The sequence below is a fragment of the Eschrichtius robustus genome, chromosome 8 (assembly GCF_028021215.1).
Source record: "Eschrichtius robustus isolate mEscRob2 chromosome 8, mEscRob2.pri, whole genome shotgun sequence".
NCBI lineage: Eukaryota > Metazoa > Chordata > Mammalia > Artiodactyla > Eschrichtiidae > Eschrichtius > Eschrichtius robustus.
Window position 1 is genome coordinate 2,977,923 of NC_090831.1, and position 18,958 is coordinate 2,996,880.

Genomic DNA, 18,958 nt, shown 5'->3' on the forward strand with positions numbered 1-18,958 from the left:
GGCTCGGGTACCAAGGAGTAGGGCGCAGTGGGCAGGGCGGGAGAGCGACCAGGGTCCGCGCGGCTCCGCCCCAATCAGGAGCCTTCAGAATAGAAACACGGATCCTGGGGTCCCGAGCACCCCTAGACACAGCCTAATGTGCTCTAACGCGGAGAAGGGTGGAAGACAACCCCGCAGGAGTGGGTACCACCCTGCCTCCCAAACGTGCCCGATAGGACTCACCCCATCATGTGCACACAGGACCCTGCGGCGGAACCCCGGACCCCGTCCTAGGACCACACTCCCCCACTTCAAGCGGACGGCACTTTTAAGGAAGGACCAGAGCACAGCCTGGTCGAGGTGCACTACAGGAATCCCAGGACCAAACTCCATGTGACAAGGTCATGCCCCCAGGCCCCGCATCCCCTGGATGTCTGCTTCTCAAGGCAATCCCAAAGAACCCCTTCCTCCCTCCGTTATCGCATGCACACCCCCCAGGGCTACCTCCACCCTGATGGAGAAGGACACACTGGCCACTGTCAGATGCCAAAATCCCCCTGACCCACCCGTGAAACGATGCAGAGCCCCAGGTGGGGGGAATCTCAGACCCAACATCAGTCCGACATGGGACTGGGCACCTCCACTCGCTCCCCTCACCTGGGGGAGGGAGGTCGCGTGACCACCAAGGCCAGCCAGTTCTGGTTTTCCAGGGTCAGGATCCTCTCATAGCCCTCCCCAAAATGTCAGAGCAAGAACAGCAAGGAAGGGAAAGGCTATTTCTTAAAGCCACGAGTGCAAAGCTATTGGATGTCACGCAGAAAGCAGGGCTCCATTTACAACAATACAAAGGAAATAACAGTACTGCATGTGCAGCAGGCGCTGTGCTAGTCACTTTGAATTCATTACACACATACAACTATACATACACAAATGTGAACACAACCCTGAAACAAACGAAGGAGACAAGAAGGCTTGGAGTAAGTGACTTGCCCAAGGCGACCGAGCTAGCAAGGATACCACAGTCCTCCCTCCTGAAGTGCGTGGCGGGAAGGGCTGGGATGGCACTTAGAACAGTAAACTTGGATGCTGAACCACGCTCACAGGAATGGGGACTGGGGAGCGGGCAGTGGCATCGAGGTGCCGTGTTCAGACGCACAGAGAAGGCACCAACGTGCAGCTCCCAGGACAAAGTGGCCAGAGGAGGGGCTCCACGGTGAGCAGGGCCACATTATTTTCATATTTTAAAGTCAATCAAATGAAAGCTGTGGAGGCCAGTTCTGAGAGCAGCTGAGAGCAGGGCATCCAACCCCAAGCGCAAGGCCACAAGCCCGGCCTGGCCTCTCCGGGAGGTGGAGATGCAGCAGAGGGAACCGAGGCACAGGATGCAACCCTGAGAATCCAGAGGAAATCACGGCGCTCAGAGATTAACTCTCCTACGGTCCCAGAGCCAGTCACTGGCAGAGGAGACCCAGCTTTCCTTCGGGATCCAGACCTGAGGCCTGTCTGCTGCTCCTCGAGGCGGTGGCTTAGGTGTGCCGGCCTCCCCCACCCCGCTGCTCTCAACCTGGACGTGAGCTCCTTGGCATGATCCCACGCGCCCTGCAGCCTCTGGGTTGGGAACAGAGGGCCTCCAGAGGGAATCTTTTAAAAGGTATAAAGGCTGGATGGCGTGCGCTGAACGCCAAGCCGGAAGAGGAGATGGAGCCCCACACACCACAAGGCCCAAGTGCCAGGAGCAAGGAAGCAAGAGGGTTCACAGAAAGTCCAAGGCTCGGCTGGACCCCTCGAGTGCCCCGCTCTCACCACCAGCAGGTGGGTTTCTCTCCTGAAGCAGCGACAGGGCTGTGGCCTCCGGTACCACACTGAGCACAGGGGGTCAGTGCTGCTGATTCTGATGGGATGGCTGACGGCTCCAGGGCTCCCAGGCCCAGATCGTGGGGATGAAAAGAGGCTTCTTCAGACAGTCTGGCCCTTTCCGAGGAGAAAAGACCCAAGACTGGAGCACCGGGGGCTCCCCACACAATGGGGCAAACCAGACAGCCGTACCCCGAGGCCCACCATCAGCCTCCCAGGGATGCCTTTGAACGTGGACGGCACAGCAGGGCCCCGACATCTAAGCAAAGCCTTGAGCCCAAAAGATGAGGGACAAGCGCAATGGGTCAGACACCACCCCATCAGCCTCGCCTGTCTGGGTCTCTGTCTGGCCACTGCTGGGGCGACCACCGGGGCTCAGGCGCGACAAGCCCCAAGGCCTGGGACGGCCTGCACCCAGCACCTGCAGGCTCGCGACCAGGCCTCCATGGAGGGAATGGGCACCGACTGGAAGCTCTTCCCCTCCCCCCTGCTGCCCCCAGGACCATCTGGGGAATCACAGTATGGACCATGGGCTCCTCTCAGTTGCCCAGGCAGCCGCCTGGGGACCAGCCCCAGGGCCCCCCCTTCCCTCACCGCTGCCTCCCTAGCCCTGCACATCCAAATAAAACATAAAACACACCCGCAAGTTCTTGCCTGCCATAGGTTCTGCTTTCTGGGTACGCCAGACCCAAATGTGCAGGAAAATAAATAATGTAAAAGTTGGAGAGAAGAAACTATGTAAGAAAAAGAAAAAAAAAAGGTAACTAATATATCCAGAAAGAGGTTTAAAAAAATAACGCATCTATGAATTCAGAATATTGCGCCATTAAAAGAAGAATAATTATTCAGGGTAACGATGCTGGCTCACTGACTGCACCAGACATCCCACTGTGCTGGAGGAAGTTGACAGTGGGGAGGCTTGAGGGCAGGGGGGTCAATCTCGCTATTTTCTGCTCAGTTTTGCAGTAGATCTAAAACTGCTCCAAAAAATAAAGTCTACATAAAAATAATAATCAAAAAAGAAACAAAGAGGTCCTTAGAAATTAAAAATGAAAACAGAAATTTAAAATCCAGTAAAAAGGTTAAAAAGTCTAGATGATATACTCCACAACCTAGCAGAACTCAACAGATTCAGATAGGAGACAAAAGGTAATTAGAGAACCAGTCCGGGCAGCTAACACCCATATAAAAGCAATTCTAGAAAGAAAGAAGAGGAAGATGGAAAAAAAAAGAAATGAAAGAATTAATTCAAAAACAGGTCCCAGCCCCAAGGATCTGAGTTTCCAGTTTGAAGGGGCTCTTGATGTACCCTGCACGATAGACGTAGACACCCAACCAGGCACATCTACAAGGGATTTCTGAATAAAGACACAAAGAGAAAATCCTACAAGCTTCCAGACATGAAAAAAAAAGAAGGAAAAAGAAAAAACACTGAAGAGTGAAGAGTACAATAAGGACATTTTCAGACACGCAAGGTCTCAAAAAATTTGCATGCACCTCTTTTTTGGAAGCTATTATGGAATGGTCTCCATCAAACTGTGGGAAGAAACCAGGAAAGAGGAATCATGAGAGCCAAGAAAAGAACAAAGGGCCTGCTCAGGATGATGGAGAAGGAAGAGGCCGGGATAAAGCTGAGCAGGGAGCCTGGAGGGCAGCCAGGCACCTGGGGACGAAAGGCACACAAGAGGTTGCTTCCCAAAGACACAACTGGCTGGATACCTACGGTGTCTGAGAGAATATTTGCACACCTGTGTCAGCTTGGAGTGGAGGTGGGGGTCAAGAGTGATAAGTACCTAAACTACTAAGCAAATGCAAATACAACTCCAGAAGAAAGCAAGACGCCCTGCAAGACAGAGAAAGTGATCACAGCACACTACCTGGCTCCACCAGCAGTGTTTAGGGCTGTTGCCATGGCGTCAGCACTGCGTGCCGGGTCCAGCCAATCTCACCATAGAGACAATGGGAGACAGGAAGTACAGGTCAGGATGATGGGACAGAGGTCGGCCTCCTCACCTTCTAAGCAGGGAAGTCAAAGAATCCTACGGGAAGCCGGGGCCTGGGAGGGTGAAGAGGGAGCAAGGAAGGCAGCAAGGAACTACAATACATTACACAGACATCTGCTTAGAAACATGGAGGTGAATACAGGAAAGGTCGGCTGATAAGCCTGGTTACTTCTGGGGAATTGACTCTTTAAACCTTTATCACTGATTAAAAAAACTAAATTTCAAGTATGCCCTGGGTGTTGAGGGATTAGAAAGCCAGTGACCCTTCAAATGGACCGAACTTGTTTGGGAAGGCCAGGAAAGCAGAAGACAGGGCCCTACCTGGGGACAGCAGGACACGACGGAGGCTGGCTGTGTCCACCGTGGCCCTGCAGGCCCCGCGGTGGGGAGAAGGGCCAGGACATGCCTGCAGTTAAGGAATGGCCCAACTAGGGAGCAAGGAGCTGTCCTGCCTTACCCCCCTTCCTCCACTAGGGAGATGCCATGAAGGTCTCATGCACTCCTTTATCTAGAAACATCCTGGAGGGGTCTCCATGAGATCTACACAGTTCTTCAGAGGAGCACAGCGGCATTCCAGAAAAGGCAACTTGGAGGCTCTTGGGTGGCATACTCACAGACTGTGCTGGTCCAACCAGGACGTCACCCAGCTCAACCTCCCAGCCCATGGGAAGATTCCTAAGCAGTGTCCCGGATCTAGTTCAGGCATCACCCTTAGGCCAGGGGAGACCTCCCACGTGCATGATGCTACCGTACAAACTCCTGAATTTAAACGTCCCTCAGTTCATAGTAGCTTTTTGGTCACACTGAGTTTCTTGGAGCAAGGAACTCTAAGATTACTATCAGATATGGGGCATAATAAAAGTCTTTAGATTAAAGGATGTTTGCAACTCATAAAAGGTGGGAAGAAGACACTCCCAGGGATGAAAGTTTCCAAAAAAAAACAATAAGGAAACCAAAGGCCCAACTGGCTGGAGAAGTGAGTACGCAGTGTCTCTCTCCTCTGAGAAGTATCTCAGGTGTGACCCAGGCTAGCTGAAGGCCCCTCCCTGTTGGCGCCCACCTGACAGGGGTCTTTAGGTGCCCCCTGGGTTCTCTCTTGCAGAGTGAGACACTGGAGAGCTCACAGACAGGGCCGGACAGGGGACCACCGGGCAGTTCCAGGGGCAGCGCAAGGACAATGGAGGGTCCCAGCTGCCCACCTTGCTTTTAGTTGTGGTGACAGTAACACAGTGAAGAAAGACAAAACACAGCAACCTCTTTCTGTGCCAAGTGCTTTTTGAGCCCACATTACTAGGCGAGATTGCAGCTGCTGGGGCCCGGGCCCATGGACCTGGCCCGAAAACCCAGCCCGACTTCAGGGAGAGGCAGGGCTGCCCGGCACACAGCCCTCGGACAGGGTGCAGGAGCTGCTCCCTGGGGCAAAGTCAGCCCGTCGGGACCGGCAGTCCACGTGCATTTCAGTCCCAGCTGGGCTAAGCATCTCTGCAGACTCCAGACCCCGGGGTCCTGAAGACAGATGCCGTGTGTCCCCACGTGCCTGCACCCAGCGGTCTCCATGCAGACGCCCAGCGCCACAGGCGGTCTGAGCCCGTGCATCTCAGCCGCTGCCCATCTCTTGCTCCTGGTCACAAAGAACCAGTGTTTGACGCCTGCTCTTCCCCGTGGTCTGCGGCCAGGCGAGGTCTCCATCCCACTGTCCACCTCTGCTCATAGCATCCTACCCGTGGGCAGTTCAAAGTGTCGGCTACTCAGAGGCCAGGAGAGACTTCTCGCTCACAGTGACTGGTGCTCAAAGCCAGTTTCAGTCAGTGCCACAAGGTTTTGTACAGCTAACGGGTGCAGAGACAAAAATACAAAAAAAAGCAGAGTCTCCCTTCTGATTAATAGAGAGACCTTGCAAATTCATAGGAAGCAGCATAACCAAGCCAATGAGCTGCTCTAAGACAGGCTCAGTGTCGCAGAAGCAGTGTCTCTGAGCCCTCACACGTGCCACATGCCAAGGTACACACGATCCCAAAGGCACCCCACCCTCCCCACAGGTCAGCACCCCTGTGACTCTCATTTTACCAATAAGCTTAGTTAACCCGCTCACCCAGCTAGTAAATGGAAGAACCAGGGGTCTACCCGGGCAAAGCAAAAGGGAGCAAGATGACTTTTTTTTTTTTTTTTTTAAAGACAATCAGCTTCAAGAATGTTTTCAGGCACTGCAATTTGTGACAATCAAAACAGTCTTCTACTCTCCCCCCCCCCAATCCATATGTAAATTCAATGGTGGAAAAACAGGAACAATATCCTAGTTTTCCCAGGGGCAACCAGTCGTTACCCACCAACTTCATCCCATGCATTCCGGGCAGGGATTCTAAAGCAAGACTATGACTTAAGGGCCAGAGAAGTCATTTCCACCTCAACACCCATCCCTTTCACAAACGGACAAAAGAGCACTTGGGCAAGCAAGGCTTCTCTCATTCTCAAGCCCACCTCTCCCACTACACGAGCAGAAAGGGATAGCTTTTTGGCGTTGGTATATCCCCAAAGGGGAAAGTCACAAGCACTCACTTCTACCTCTGGGAGGATTTTTGATAACTCTGGGACGTGGCTTTCCTTGTTGCCATCTCAAAAAACAGTCATACCATGCCTTACATTATTAAAGAAAAGCCAGCAGCCTGGAGATTTTAAGCTTCACCTGCTTTCATCTCCTTACAGTTAACAAGACCCATGATCGCCAGGAGCACGGACGCTGGATGGAGAAGGTGGGGAAACAGCTCCCCAGAAATGTGCCATAAAACGCTAACACAAAGTAAACACCAGCCAGCACCTGAATGGGTGTGATCAGTTATAAACACTAAAGTTAGCACACAGGCCTTGTAGGAGGTTCCCAGATCCCCAAAGCACCAGTTTGCCAAGCCTTGCCAACCAAGTCGCTTGACTGCCCTAACGTCTTCCATAATCTCCCATACATCCAGTTAAGCAAAAAGTAAAGACAGGTGAAATAAATTCTCAACTGGCAGGAAAAGTTTTAGTTAAATTCTGAACATATGACTGATTACTTCAAAGAAAGGCATAGCAAATGTTTTCTCCTTATGGGCCCACACGATTCCACCTTGGTTTAACGGCCTGAGAAACAGACACAGGGATCACAGCCCGAGCTGCAAACGCACACGCTTCTCCCCATGAAGCAGGACAGAATTCCCTGCGGTCAGTCTCACAGTTCTGAGAGGCAGGCCAGCCAACCGCTGTGCACGGTCCTCTTCCCCTGTGGTTAAGAGTTGGACAGAACTCCAAGGAAATAAGTTTCTTAAATTATGTCGCCTTGAAAGCATTAGGTTTTATCAAATATACCAACCTAGAATTTCTAAAGCTGTCAGATGAAGGTGAAGGCACGGTAGATATCTCTGTCCAAGCAGGAGTCTGGTTTCTATACGCTGTAAAGTCTTAGACCAGCCTCATCATCCAAATCAAAAGTTCGGGAACAGCTCTTAAGAGTCTGGCTTTGCTCCTCTCTCCCGTTTGAGGGTCAGTGGCCACAGAGATGGTCACTGTAACTGGGCCAGGGCTGCCCCAGGTTCCGATCCTGGCAGCTACCACCCTACAAGCCCTGGACGAGTAGCTGGCATGAACATGCCCAGCTCCGCGTTCCTGGACCACAGTGAAAGGCATTTTGCCCAGTCCACTGCTGCCCCCAAAGCAGTGCAGACCATGGGCAACACGCAATACATGACTTTAGGGGGACACAGCTTTTATTAAAACGTGATTTTAATGACAATAAACAAAACTACTGTTTCAGACTCATTAGTTCGTGGGTATCAAAGTTTCCTCCCAAACTAAATGTGGATTTAAGCACAAAAAGTGAGTGGACAAAAGAAGGCATTGATAATAGCCTGGTGATAGGGCAAAAATCTGGAAGGCTGGGAGCCCCGGGAATGGTAACAGAGCCTCCTGGTTCTCCGGGTGTGTGACCGGCATGGGGAAGGGCCATTTCTCCTTTAGAGGCAGATGCACCTGTACAGAAGGAGGAACCTAACAGAGCTTAAAAAAAAAAAACAAAAAAAAAAAACCCCAAAGCTTAGGCTCTGGTGATAACTCTGGCACTTGCTGGCCCCGTGATCCTGGGCATGCCAATTAATCTCATGAGCCTCAGTTTCCATGCCTGTAAAATGGGTAGCAGGAGGCTGTAGAGGATTTAAAGCAATTAGGCTTTGAACGTGTCTCGTAAACCGTGAAACGCTACAGAAGTATCCCTCGCTACAGTTCTCAATTACGCAAGCAGCTTGCTGGGTGTGTGACTCTCTCTGTCCTCAAATTCTCTCCCTGTAATCCTGGGATTGGCCTGTGTGGTCCTTCTCTTTCAAGGGTCCTCAATAAAACTCAAATATTATATGCAGTAATCCTAGAGTTCTGATTTTTAACCGAAAAACGCAGTCATCTACCATCATTCCTGGAAACACTTTGGTTTCAGAGCTTTTTCCCTAATAAAATACTACCGTAAAAGACACCACCATCGCCAGAAGTCATAACTTCTTTTGCTACAGAAACCTAGATCCTATCCATTTTTCCTCCTGGAAAGAACGAAGGGAACTCTAGGTCAACTCTTGTGAAAACCGTCCAGCTTGGTGCTGTAAACCCCAGTCAACGCCTGTTGCCGTGCTAACAACATGTGTTCTTAGTAAAACTCAGCGAAACGTTAGAGAGAGCACCATTTCTGAAACTCGGGGGCTCCAAACGGCTGAATCAGCATTTTCAGAAACAAAGTGTCCTGGGCCTGGCCTCGTAAACAGCAGCAAAGAGAAAGTTGTGCAATAACGCGTGTTTACTCACGAGCGCTACTTGTTTGGGTCTTTTCTTCTCATCTCTTGAATGAAGCTGGGGACAACGTTTGCAAGAAAGCAGCCGAAAAGGTCCGGGCCCGAGCCAAGTCACCTGTGGCTCCCCTACGTGACCCACCGCCTCGTCAATGCAAACGACAGAAAGTTGGCGTTTTTTCCAACCCCAAGACAAGACGAACACAATAAAAAGTGGAGAATACCCTCATTTCCATAACGCACATGCTCGAGGGCCGTCGCCAGGCAGGCGTGGGGAGAGGAGATCGCAGAGGCCGAGAGTTGCATCAGAAACTGCCTTCTGTGAACGGCACGGCTCTTATCACATTTCCCCGGCTGGCGGGCCGCTAACCCGCGCGCCCTCGACTTGGGGTTAGGCCCGGGCAGCGGGGTCACCGGCAGAACCAGAGGGAAAGATCCCAGGCCCGGGTGCACTCCGGCTCGGGAGGGTCCGGCCCCACCGACCGGGCGCGGGCGCACCGGGGGCTGCAGGGGCGCGCGGCGCCCACTCTCCGGGCGGCCCGGGAGCGCGGCCTTGGCCCTGACCGCCCGGTGACGCGGCCCCCACCCCCGCCCCAGCCCCGGTCCGGCCCGCGAGCCGCCGGCGTCGGACAGGAGGGCTCCAGCGGGCGTCGCCCGGGCTCCCCGGCTCCCCGGGGTCGCCGACGCCGCGCGCCGCGCCGGGTCCCCGCCCTCGCGCGCCGCAGCCCCCGGCCCGAGGCGACGCCCTTCCGCCCGCCGCGCCCCCGCGGCGCCCGGCGTCCCCGGCCCGGGCGGCCCGCGCGCAGACAATGACGCCGGGACTGCCGCCCGCCCGCCGGCCGGCCACAAAGTAACTTGGCGCCGCGCTCGCCGCCCAACTCCGTACCTGCCGCGGCGCCGCTCCCGGCCGCCTCCGCCTGGCCGCCCGCGACCCTCGGCGCGGCCGGGGCGGCGCGGGTCCCGCGGGGCGAGGGCGGCGCGCAGGGCGGTCCCGGCCCCCGCGCGCCGCCGCCCGGGGACCGCGCGCAAACTTTGGGCTCCGCGCGGGGCTCCGCGGCCTCCGAGCGCCCAGCCCACCGCGGCGCGCCGCTCGCGTCCCTCCCTACCTCCTCCCGGCCTCCCCACCCCCTCGATGGGCTTTAAACCCGCCCGCCGCCGCCGCCACCGCCGCCGCCGCCTCAGCCTCCGCCTCCGCCGCCTCCGCCTCCTCCCCCGGTCGCTTTTCCTGCTCCTCCTCCCGCCGCCGCCGCCGTCCGGACCGCTCGGGGGCGCCAGCGCGGGCGGGGCCGCGGCCTGGGCGCAGGGCGGGGCGCGGGGGGCGCGGGGCCGGAGCTCCCGGAGGCCGCTGCTGCTGCTGGGGGCCGGCGCGGGGAGCTGGGGACCCGCAGCCGGGCGGGGGCGCCGGGACGCCTCGTCCCGCCCCCGGGACCCCCGGACGCGGGACCCCGACCACCCAGGCTGGGGCGTCCTCGAAACACACATCGGACCTGTCCTGGAAGGCAATTTGCAAGCGAATTCTTTGAAACTCAAGAAGGAACTGTGCGGCCTCGATCCTCCGTCCCGGGCGCAGCGAGAGGACAGGACGGAGGAGAGGTGGCTGCACGGGCTGTGCCGTGGGCTGCGGTCCCTCCCGGGACCGGGAAACCTGGGCTCGAGTGTCCGCTCGCCTCCAGCCGGGTCTGGATCCTAGACTCTCTCGTAGCCACGGTTTCCCCATCTGAGTGCCAGCACCGGAGCGCGGGTGGAGTGGGAGGCCCTGCATATTTTCTTAATGCCACCGGGCCTCGAAGTCCTTATCTTTGAAATGGGTTAATAAGCCCGCCTCCGAGTGATGTCCTGGGGGTCAAATGTGGTGTTTAAAGCGACTGGTAAGAAGGAACCCCTGAATTCGTGGAAACCATTGTCATTAATATGATTATTAATCTCTCTACCGAATCAAAATTATAATACAAATAGGATAATAATAATTATGTCTTTCTGGGATTTGATGTTATAAAAGCAGCTGCAATAATAGCTTACCTTTACTGAGCATGCGTTTTGTGCCCAACTTTCATTAATCCTCTTATTTAACCCTCTGAACTTGTTACTAGGAGATGCCCACTGCACGACTAGGAAACCAAAGCTCCCAGAGGTTAGATAACTTGCCGAAGGTCAAGTAGCTGGTAGGTGCAGAATAAGGATTCTGCCAAAACCCTTTAGGGCACTTTTAATAGCTCTTGTTTTTCCCACCTTTGGCCTGATTTATCCATGAAAGTTCATCCTTTCTTGTAACTGAAATAAGCCTCCAGAAAATCTCTCCCCATTGGTCCAAGTTCAGAAAACCCCAAGGATGAAAATCTAGAGAGAATAATGTGAAGGAGCTTAGTTCCTGGAAGAACCAAATTAAGCACAAAGACTCCTGTTGTAGACAAAGGATCCAGAGCAAATTAAAGAAGAGTAAAAAAGAGTTGGGCCACTTCTCGAAAGTTGTATGAGCTTTGACTCTTACAGCTTTGCCAAAGGCTCCAATCAGCAAGGAGAGCCTGCACCAGCCGGAAAGCCTGATACTCAGCGGGCTTTTATAGGTATCTGAAAAGCACCTTATACATAGACATTTTTTCCTGAATCATTTGTAGGTAAGTTCCATACCCTAATATAACCCCTTACCCCTGTATATTTTGATATGTCTTTCCTATGAGTAGGTATGTTATCTTACATAATCACAGTACAGTTACCAAATCCGTAGCTTTATATTGATAAAATATGTGTATCTATTCTTGGTCCATATTCCAGCTTTGCCAGTTGGTCTGACCATGTCTTTTACAGTATTTCTTTCCCCTCCATCCCAAGATCCTCCACTGTAGGACCCTGAAAACGTATGGGTTTTCAAACATTACTGTTCACTGAGAAGGGATGAAAATAAATGTCCTCAAGTGTTTTCATGGTGACAGCAATCCCCAGAATTCCTAGGACAGGCCCTCATTCCCCACATTTCCCAGCTCCGCGTAGACCTTGCATGATCCTTCTGGGCAGGGCCCACTCAGCACCACTACATGATCCAAGTTCATGAACTTGTCACTCTGGTTGTGGCGATAGAAGCTGCAGCTGTCCCCTGTGTGGCGATCCGGGCCAGCCGATCCTGTGGGCAGACTGCAGCTTAGTGCCTTCCCCTGCTGCAAATTCTAAATGCCCCTGGGCCGCGCGCTCCTGTTCAGTAGGATGGAAGCCGCCACCTTGCAGTACAGCCACGCGGGATGCAAATTTCCCTGGAGAACCAGCCAGGCGGTGTGGCTTTGGGCTCAAGAGCTTCACTGAGGGAGATGCATTGGCAGCAGTTAGGTGTCAGGACAGAAAACGGGATTTCGTGATCGTGAGGAATTCAGTTATCCAAGGATGTGCTAGAGGCTCCTTCAGCTGAAAGCAGAGAATTTGATAGACTAATTATAATTAGGAATGAATTGACTAATACCTTCTCCCCTGTTGACTGTGGGCATGGGATAAGGATAACCAGATGCTGCTCACTAGGGCCATCCCAGCAGGGGGAGTGCCTGGCGCCCAGTGTCATCACTGGGAAGCCATATCCTGCAAGTGAATGCATCAGCAGAGCAAATGAATGGAGGACGTGAATGCTGCGCCCTGGGGCCCGGGCTCCGGCTCAAACGTTGCCAACAGCCTTGATGGAGGAAAAGAGCATGAGGTGAATGGCACCCTGACAGTGAAATTCTCTGGCCAGAGCGGCCTGGCCTCACTCCCGCTCCTGTCGGGGGAGGCCAGGCCTGCGGCCCCACTGGACACAGGCGGGTGCACCAGGGAGGCAGTGCTGGAAACCGGTGGTCAGCGGTAAGGACTGGTGGGGGTGGGACCCATCTGCAGTCAGGATAAGAAGTACAGGCTGCCCCTGGCATACAAAGGTGGGGAGCCTGGCAGCATTCCAGGAGGGCTTCCTAGAGGCAGCAGTGCCCCAGCGAGTCCCGGAGTATCCAAGATGGTCAGTTCCACAAAGAGGGAACCAAAGAAAAGGCCTCCCAGATGGAGGGAGACTTCCGGGCCCTACCAGAGCCAAGAAAGAACTTACCAAGTAGTTGCATTTCATCATAAAATACCGGGCCAGAGCAAACGAGGGCATCAGGAGGCTTGACGAGACACCAGGATGCAAAAGTAAGGAGGGACTTCTCCATCATGCTCTGGCGTTTCTACTTTATCCCAAAGGTGGTGGGAGGGTCCGATCTGTCTGTTTCGGGTCCACCGGCACAGTTTCACCCCATGTGGAACTGTCCATAGTCCCCCAATACCCACACCCTTCTTTGGTCCCTACCCAGCAATTGATGGCACTTGGCCCAAGGTGTGTGTTTGCTGGTGGGTGGAAGGACGGGCCAGACAGATGTCTGCACCTGGGATCCGCAGCGGGTCTGGCCCCGGAGACCAGGTGAGGAACAACTGACTGCTCCAGGCTCAGTCTGTGAAGGGAGAGGCTGAAAGTCAGCCCCAGACAGACGCCCTCTTTCTCCTGTCTCCCTGAGCCTGGGCTCCTGTCCCCCTTGTGTCAAATTTCCATGAAACCCATTTTCCTTATGATGTCTCAATATATAAAACTCTCCTTTTCCTGAGGAAGCTTGAATCAGATGACTTTACAACCAGGTAGTCACCTGAAAGATGTTTCTTAAGTCTGGTTTTTATTGAGATTTAATTTGCCTTCAGAAAACTTCGTATTTTGCAGCGTTTTGTAAAGGTATACGGTTGTGTTACCATGACATGGGTGAAGATGTAGAACAATTTCATCTCCCCCAAAGGTTCCCTCGTGCACCTTCCCCACACCCAGAAGCCACTGAGCTGCTTTCTGTCCTAATGATTTTGCCTTTTCAAGATTGTCACATGAATGGAATCACACAGTATGCAGCCTTTGGATTCATCCGTATCAATCCGTGAATCAACAGCTTGTTCCTTTTCAATGCTGATTCCTATTCCGTGTATGGATGTTCCTCAATTTGTTCATCCATTCACTAGCTGATGGTCATTTGGGCTAGTCCCAGTTTGGGACAATTATGAATAAAAAGGCTATGCGGGTTTTTCTGGGAACATAAGTAGGAGTGAGATCTCGGGGTCAAATGAAATGTGTTTGACTTTGTAAGAAATTGCCAAGCAGTTTTCAAAGTGACTGTGCCATTTGCATCTGCACCAAAAAACCTGTGTTTCAGTTGTTCTGTGTCTTGATCAGCACTTGGTGTTGTCAGCCTTTTTAATTTTAGCCATCCTGACTGGTATGTAATGGTGTCTCATTCTGATTTTAATTCACGTTTCCCTCACGGCAAATAACATGGAGCACTTTTTCACGTGCTTACTTGCTATACATATACATTCTTTTCTGAAGTATAGATCTCTGGCCCGTTTTTTTTTTTTTTTTTACACTGTTTTCTTATCATTGAGTTCTGAGCATTCTTTATATATTCTGCATACCTGTTCTTTAGCAGATATGTGTTTTGCAAATATATTCTCCCAGACTTTTTCATTTTTTAACAGTATCTTTCAAAGAACAGAAGCTTTTCATTTTGTGGGTTAAAATTTATCAATTTATCCTTTTGCATTTTTTTTTTTTTGTATCCCATCTAAGAAATTCTTCCCTAACCCAGGATTGCAACAAGTTTCTCCTATGTCTTCTCCTAGAAGTTTTACAGTTTTTAAGCTTTACATTTAGCTCTGTAATCCAATATGAGTTAGGTTTTTTTGTCCTTTTTTTTTTTGTTGATTTTTTTTAACATCTTTATTGGAGTATAATTGCTTTACAATGGTGTGTTAGTTTCTGCTTTATAACAAAGTGAATCAGTTATACATATACATATGTTCCCATATCTCTTCCCTCTTGCATGATGACGTGAGGTGAGGGTCAAGGTTTTGTTTTGTTTTGCATACAGATGTCTGCCTGCTCCACTGGGTGACTTGCAGGACTTGGAGGATCCCAGCTGTGTCATGGCTCGACCTGGCTTCACTGTGGTGCCAGGAGACCAGCTGGGGGGCTTCTGCTGGTGGCCTGTGACGGAGAGGACAAGAGGTTCTCTTGGAGGCAGGCACTTGAAGGCCGTGGGTGGGACTGGAGGTTCCTGGCAGAGCGGAAGTGGAGCTGGGGAGGGAGAGGAAGCGCAGGAAACTCCCGCGGGCAGCCGAGCACGAGCTGACTGTGGTCAACACGTTTTTGGTGGGCTTGGTAGGGGAGAGAAAGGGGGTGGTCTCTACTGTGCTTAAAATATTTAGAATAGGGTTAAAAGCCTGAATGTTTTGCCTAAAATCACAGTCTTATCTTCCCTTGAAAACTCAGCACAGCCAGCAAAAGCGGTCCCCATTCCCACATGGCAGCCATTTCTGGGGCCACCTAGCCTGGCTGTGGGGCATGCAGGTTCACCCCAGGCTGCTTTGCTGCTTTGCCAAGGCCATGGCCCCGCCACAGGGGAGAGCGGAAAGCCGCGGGTCCGCCGAGCTGCCTGGGAATCCTGCTTCCATCGGTGTCTTGTGGCTGTGGACTTTGAGAAAGCCGTAGATGGCCTCCCGTGAGCCACGTGTTTCTTCCAGGCTGAGTTTCTCAGGCAGCCCCTCTGGTGGCTCTAGGCTTGGATGAGGCTGTGGAGACCACGGGCAGCGGTGAGCACGGTGCCCGGCTCGCAGGGAGGGCACCTCTGCTCCTCCTTCAGCGTGGCCTGTGGCTGGCGTGGGCAGGGAGCCTTTGCACTCCACCTCCCGTTCTCATTCTGAGTCATCTCCGTCTTAGTTGAAAGAATGCCGTGCCCCTCAGGATGCTTTGGGCTGCAGGGAACAGAGCAGGGCCTGCCACCGTCATCCATGACCCAGGGCCCTGGTCACCCTTGATGTAGAGGTCACGGTGCCCCTGGTGTAGAGGTCTAGCTCCAGACATTGGTGCCCCTTATAGCTGTATTCACAAGCAGAACGGGGACACTCCTCCTCCCTTGCCTCCTTCCAGAAGGCTCCAGGAGATTTCTTCTCATGTGGCCAGAATATGGTCTCGGGCCCATGCCCTAGCAGCAAAAGTTAAAAAGGTGAGCATCGGGCACTTTTAACCTCTGGATTGGGGTGGGGTGAGCATCGGGCACTTTTAACCTAACAAGAAAGAAGGTTCAGAGGGGTGGCTGGTAAATGGACAGCCAGCCACCTCTAGACAAAAGGACATGGCCCTTGTGGCAGTGGAAAGCCAAGACCCCACCTCCTGTAGAAGAAGCATCCTGGGAATTAGGATCTGGGGGATGACATACAATTCTGAATCCCTAAGTATGCTCGCTCATGCCTCTAAATCAGGAGCTCCTTTTCAACTACTTAAAGTCAGGTCAGCTCCTTCACTCAATTAGAAGTTAATTAACCACTAATATGTACAAACTTTCCTTAATGAAATATATTTTCAGCCCAGTACACTTTATGGTTTTAATAACCAACGTTCAAGAGCTAATAGGAGAATCTAAAATAAGAACAGAACTGTTTAATTGGTGAAATTGATCTAGAGCAACAGAAGATTTTGTATTCGCAAGCGTAGCTGGTGTGGTGTGTGAGAAGGTTAGTGACTGATTTTAAGGCAGCATCTTTTTTTTTTTTTAAATAAATTTATTTTATTTTTGGCTGCGTTGGGTCTTCGTTGCTTCAGGCGGGCTTTCTCTAGTTGCGGTGAGTGGGGGGCTACTCTTCGTTGCCATGCGCGGGCTTCTCACTGCGGTGGCTTCTCTTGCTGCGGAGCACGGGCTCTAGGCGTGCGGGCTTCAGTAGTTGTGGCTTGCGGGTTCTAGAGCACAGGCTCAGTAGTTGTGGCACATGGGCTTAGTTACTCTGTGGCATGTGGAATCTTCCCAGAGCAGGGCTCGAGCCCGTGTCCCCTGCATTGGCAGGCGGATTCTTAACCACTGCGCCACCAGGGAAGCCCTAAGGCAGCATCTTAATGTTTAAATTGCTAAAACCAGAAACCCCTTCAGTTAGTCAGCGTACATTCTTTACGAGGATTAATCTGCCTGCAAGTGGTGTGAGACTCACAGAAAATAGAACAGCTAATCCTGGAGATGTAGCTGATAAGCATCCCGCAACCAGCCCTCGCTGTTGAGGAAGAAACCCTGTCCAGGTGAACAAGGATCAGGGGAGTGTGGGCGTCCATCCTGGGGCCGGTGCTTCTGTCGGGCACGTGTGAAGGTGTCAGCTGCACAGAGGAGAATCGTGTTTTATGATAACGTGCAAAGTCTTTCTTCTTTGTGCAGAGGTAAGTGTCACCCAGGACCATTATTGTTTAGAACTCATAAGATTTAAAGATTGAGGGACGGGCTTCCCTGGTGGCGCAGTGGTTGAGAATCTGCTTGCTAATGCATGGGACACGAGTTCGAGCCCTGGTCTGGGAAGATCCCACATGCCGCGGAGCAACTGGGGCCGTGAGCCGCAACTACTGAGCCTGCGCTTCTGGAGCCTGTGCCCCGCAACGGGAGAGGCCGCTATAGTGAAAGGCCCGCGCACCGCGATGAAGAGTGGCCCCTGCTTGCTGCAACTAGAGAAAGCCCTCGCATGAAACGAAGACCCAACACAGCCAAAAATAAATAAATAAATAAATAAATAAAAAATTGAGGGACTCTATGATAGATTTTTCCCGGAGAAACTCAGTATTTCCTCTTCTTCTTCCCCTTAATTTTTATTTCATCTTCTCCTCCTTTTTCGTTGTCCTCAAAACAAGCCCCCTTTCTTAAGCAGCTGCCTCACCCCAGGCAGGCGAGAGCTGTGCGGCATACCTCACACTATACACCATACTTTATATATATATACCTATTTCAGTTAATCCTAGCAATACATTTTGAGGTAAATATCCTTCCAATCTTTTTTTTTCACATTTAATAAGTGTTTATTTAGTGCTTTACGGTGCTATTTTTTTTCTATTGAAGTGTAGTTGATTTACAATGTTTCAGGTGTACAGCAAAGTAATTTAGTTAAACATATATATATATATATATTCTTTTTCATATTCTTTTCCATTATGGTTTATTATAAGATATTGAATATAGTTCCCTGTGCTATACAGTAGGTCCTTGTTGTTTATCTATTTTATATAGTAGCTTGTATCTGTTAAACCCAAACTCCTAATTCATCCCTCCCCCCCCCAAACTTTCCCCTTTGGTAACCATAAGTTTGTTTTCTATGTCTGTGAGTCTGTTTCTGTTTTGTAAATAAGTTCACTTGTATTATGTTTTTAGATTCCATGTATAAGTGATATCATATAGTATTTGTTTTTCTCTTTCTGACCTACTTCACTTAGTATAATAATCTCTGGGTCCATCCATGTTGCTGCAAGTGGCATTATTTCATTCTTTTTTATGGCTGAGTACTATTCCACGGTATATATGTACCACATCTTCTTTATCCATTCACCTGTTGATGGACATTTAGGTTGCTTCCATGTCCTGGCTATTGTAGATAGTGCTGCTATGAACATTAGGGTGCATGTATCTTTTAGAATTAGAGTTTCTCTGGATATATGCCCAGGAATTGGATTGCTGTATCATAAGATACCTCTATTTCTAGCTTTTTAAGGGACCTCCATACTGTTTTCCATAGTGGCCGCACCAATATACATTCCCACCAACTATCCTCCCAATTTTATAGTCCAGAGAGCTGACTCAGGGAAGCTAGCTGACTTCTCAAGTTCACCTAGCCAGTAAATGACAGCGCTAGGGTTTAAAGCCACCCTTGTCTCACCCAAGTCCCACCCCCGTCCACCTTCCCCAGCTGTGTCCACTGTCATTTCTCATCATTTTATTATTTTCCACATAATGGGTTATTTAAATATGTGACCTAGTGAGATTTCTTTGGGCAAAATTCTGCAATTAGATTTCAATATAGTGAACTTCTCCCCTTTCAGGAAAGGGGCTCTCATCTGTGTTGTGGATCATAAAACGTGATCTCATTTCTTTGTGGCCCTGAGTCCAGTGTGGAGGAAGATATGACATCTTTTTTTATTCAAGTTCGGGATTTTGACCTGCAAAGTACCCCCCCCCCACCACTGCCAGCTTTTAGGGAGTTTGAGGACTTGGCTTGGATGCTAGCTTGAGAATTCTGACCGTCTGAGACCAGAGGCACCCACAGGTGGGCAGACCCAGAAATAGGCAGTGGGAGGAGCCATCCCTAGAGAAGACAGAAGCCAGCTGGAGCAAATGCAGCCAGGCAGCAAACCCGGAAGTCCACAGGAGGTAGGACTCTTGCAAGTGGGTGACCCTCCTGATGATGAGACGCCAGGTGGCATTTGAGCATCCATCGTAGGGCAAGGGGATGGAGGTGGCTGCCAGGTGCAGTCACGGGGAAAAGTCCATGGCAGGTCCTCAGTGC

General features: G+C 51.5%; 1 protein-coding gene across 5 annotated transcripts in view; it reads right to left on the minus strand.

The window, feature by feature from the left end:
• GRB10 (growth factor receptor bound protein 10) overlaps positions 1-9,591 on the minus strand; it is a 207,913-nt gene extending 198,322 nt beyond the window's left edge. For 2 of the 5 annotated variants that reach the window (XM_068550222.1, XM_068550229.1), the window contains exon 1: positions 9,522-9,591. The gene's annotated coding sequence lies outside the window, so the exon portion shown is untranslated. Of the gene's footprint in view, positions 1-8,651; positions 8,765-8,859; positions 9,169-9,521 lie in introns of those variants that run through there. The other 3 variants (XM_068550223.1, XM_068550224.1, XM_068550225.1) reach the window with 3 other exon arrangements.
• Between the last annotated feature and the right edge of the window lie 9,367 nt (positions 9,592-18,958).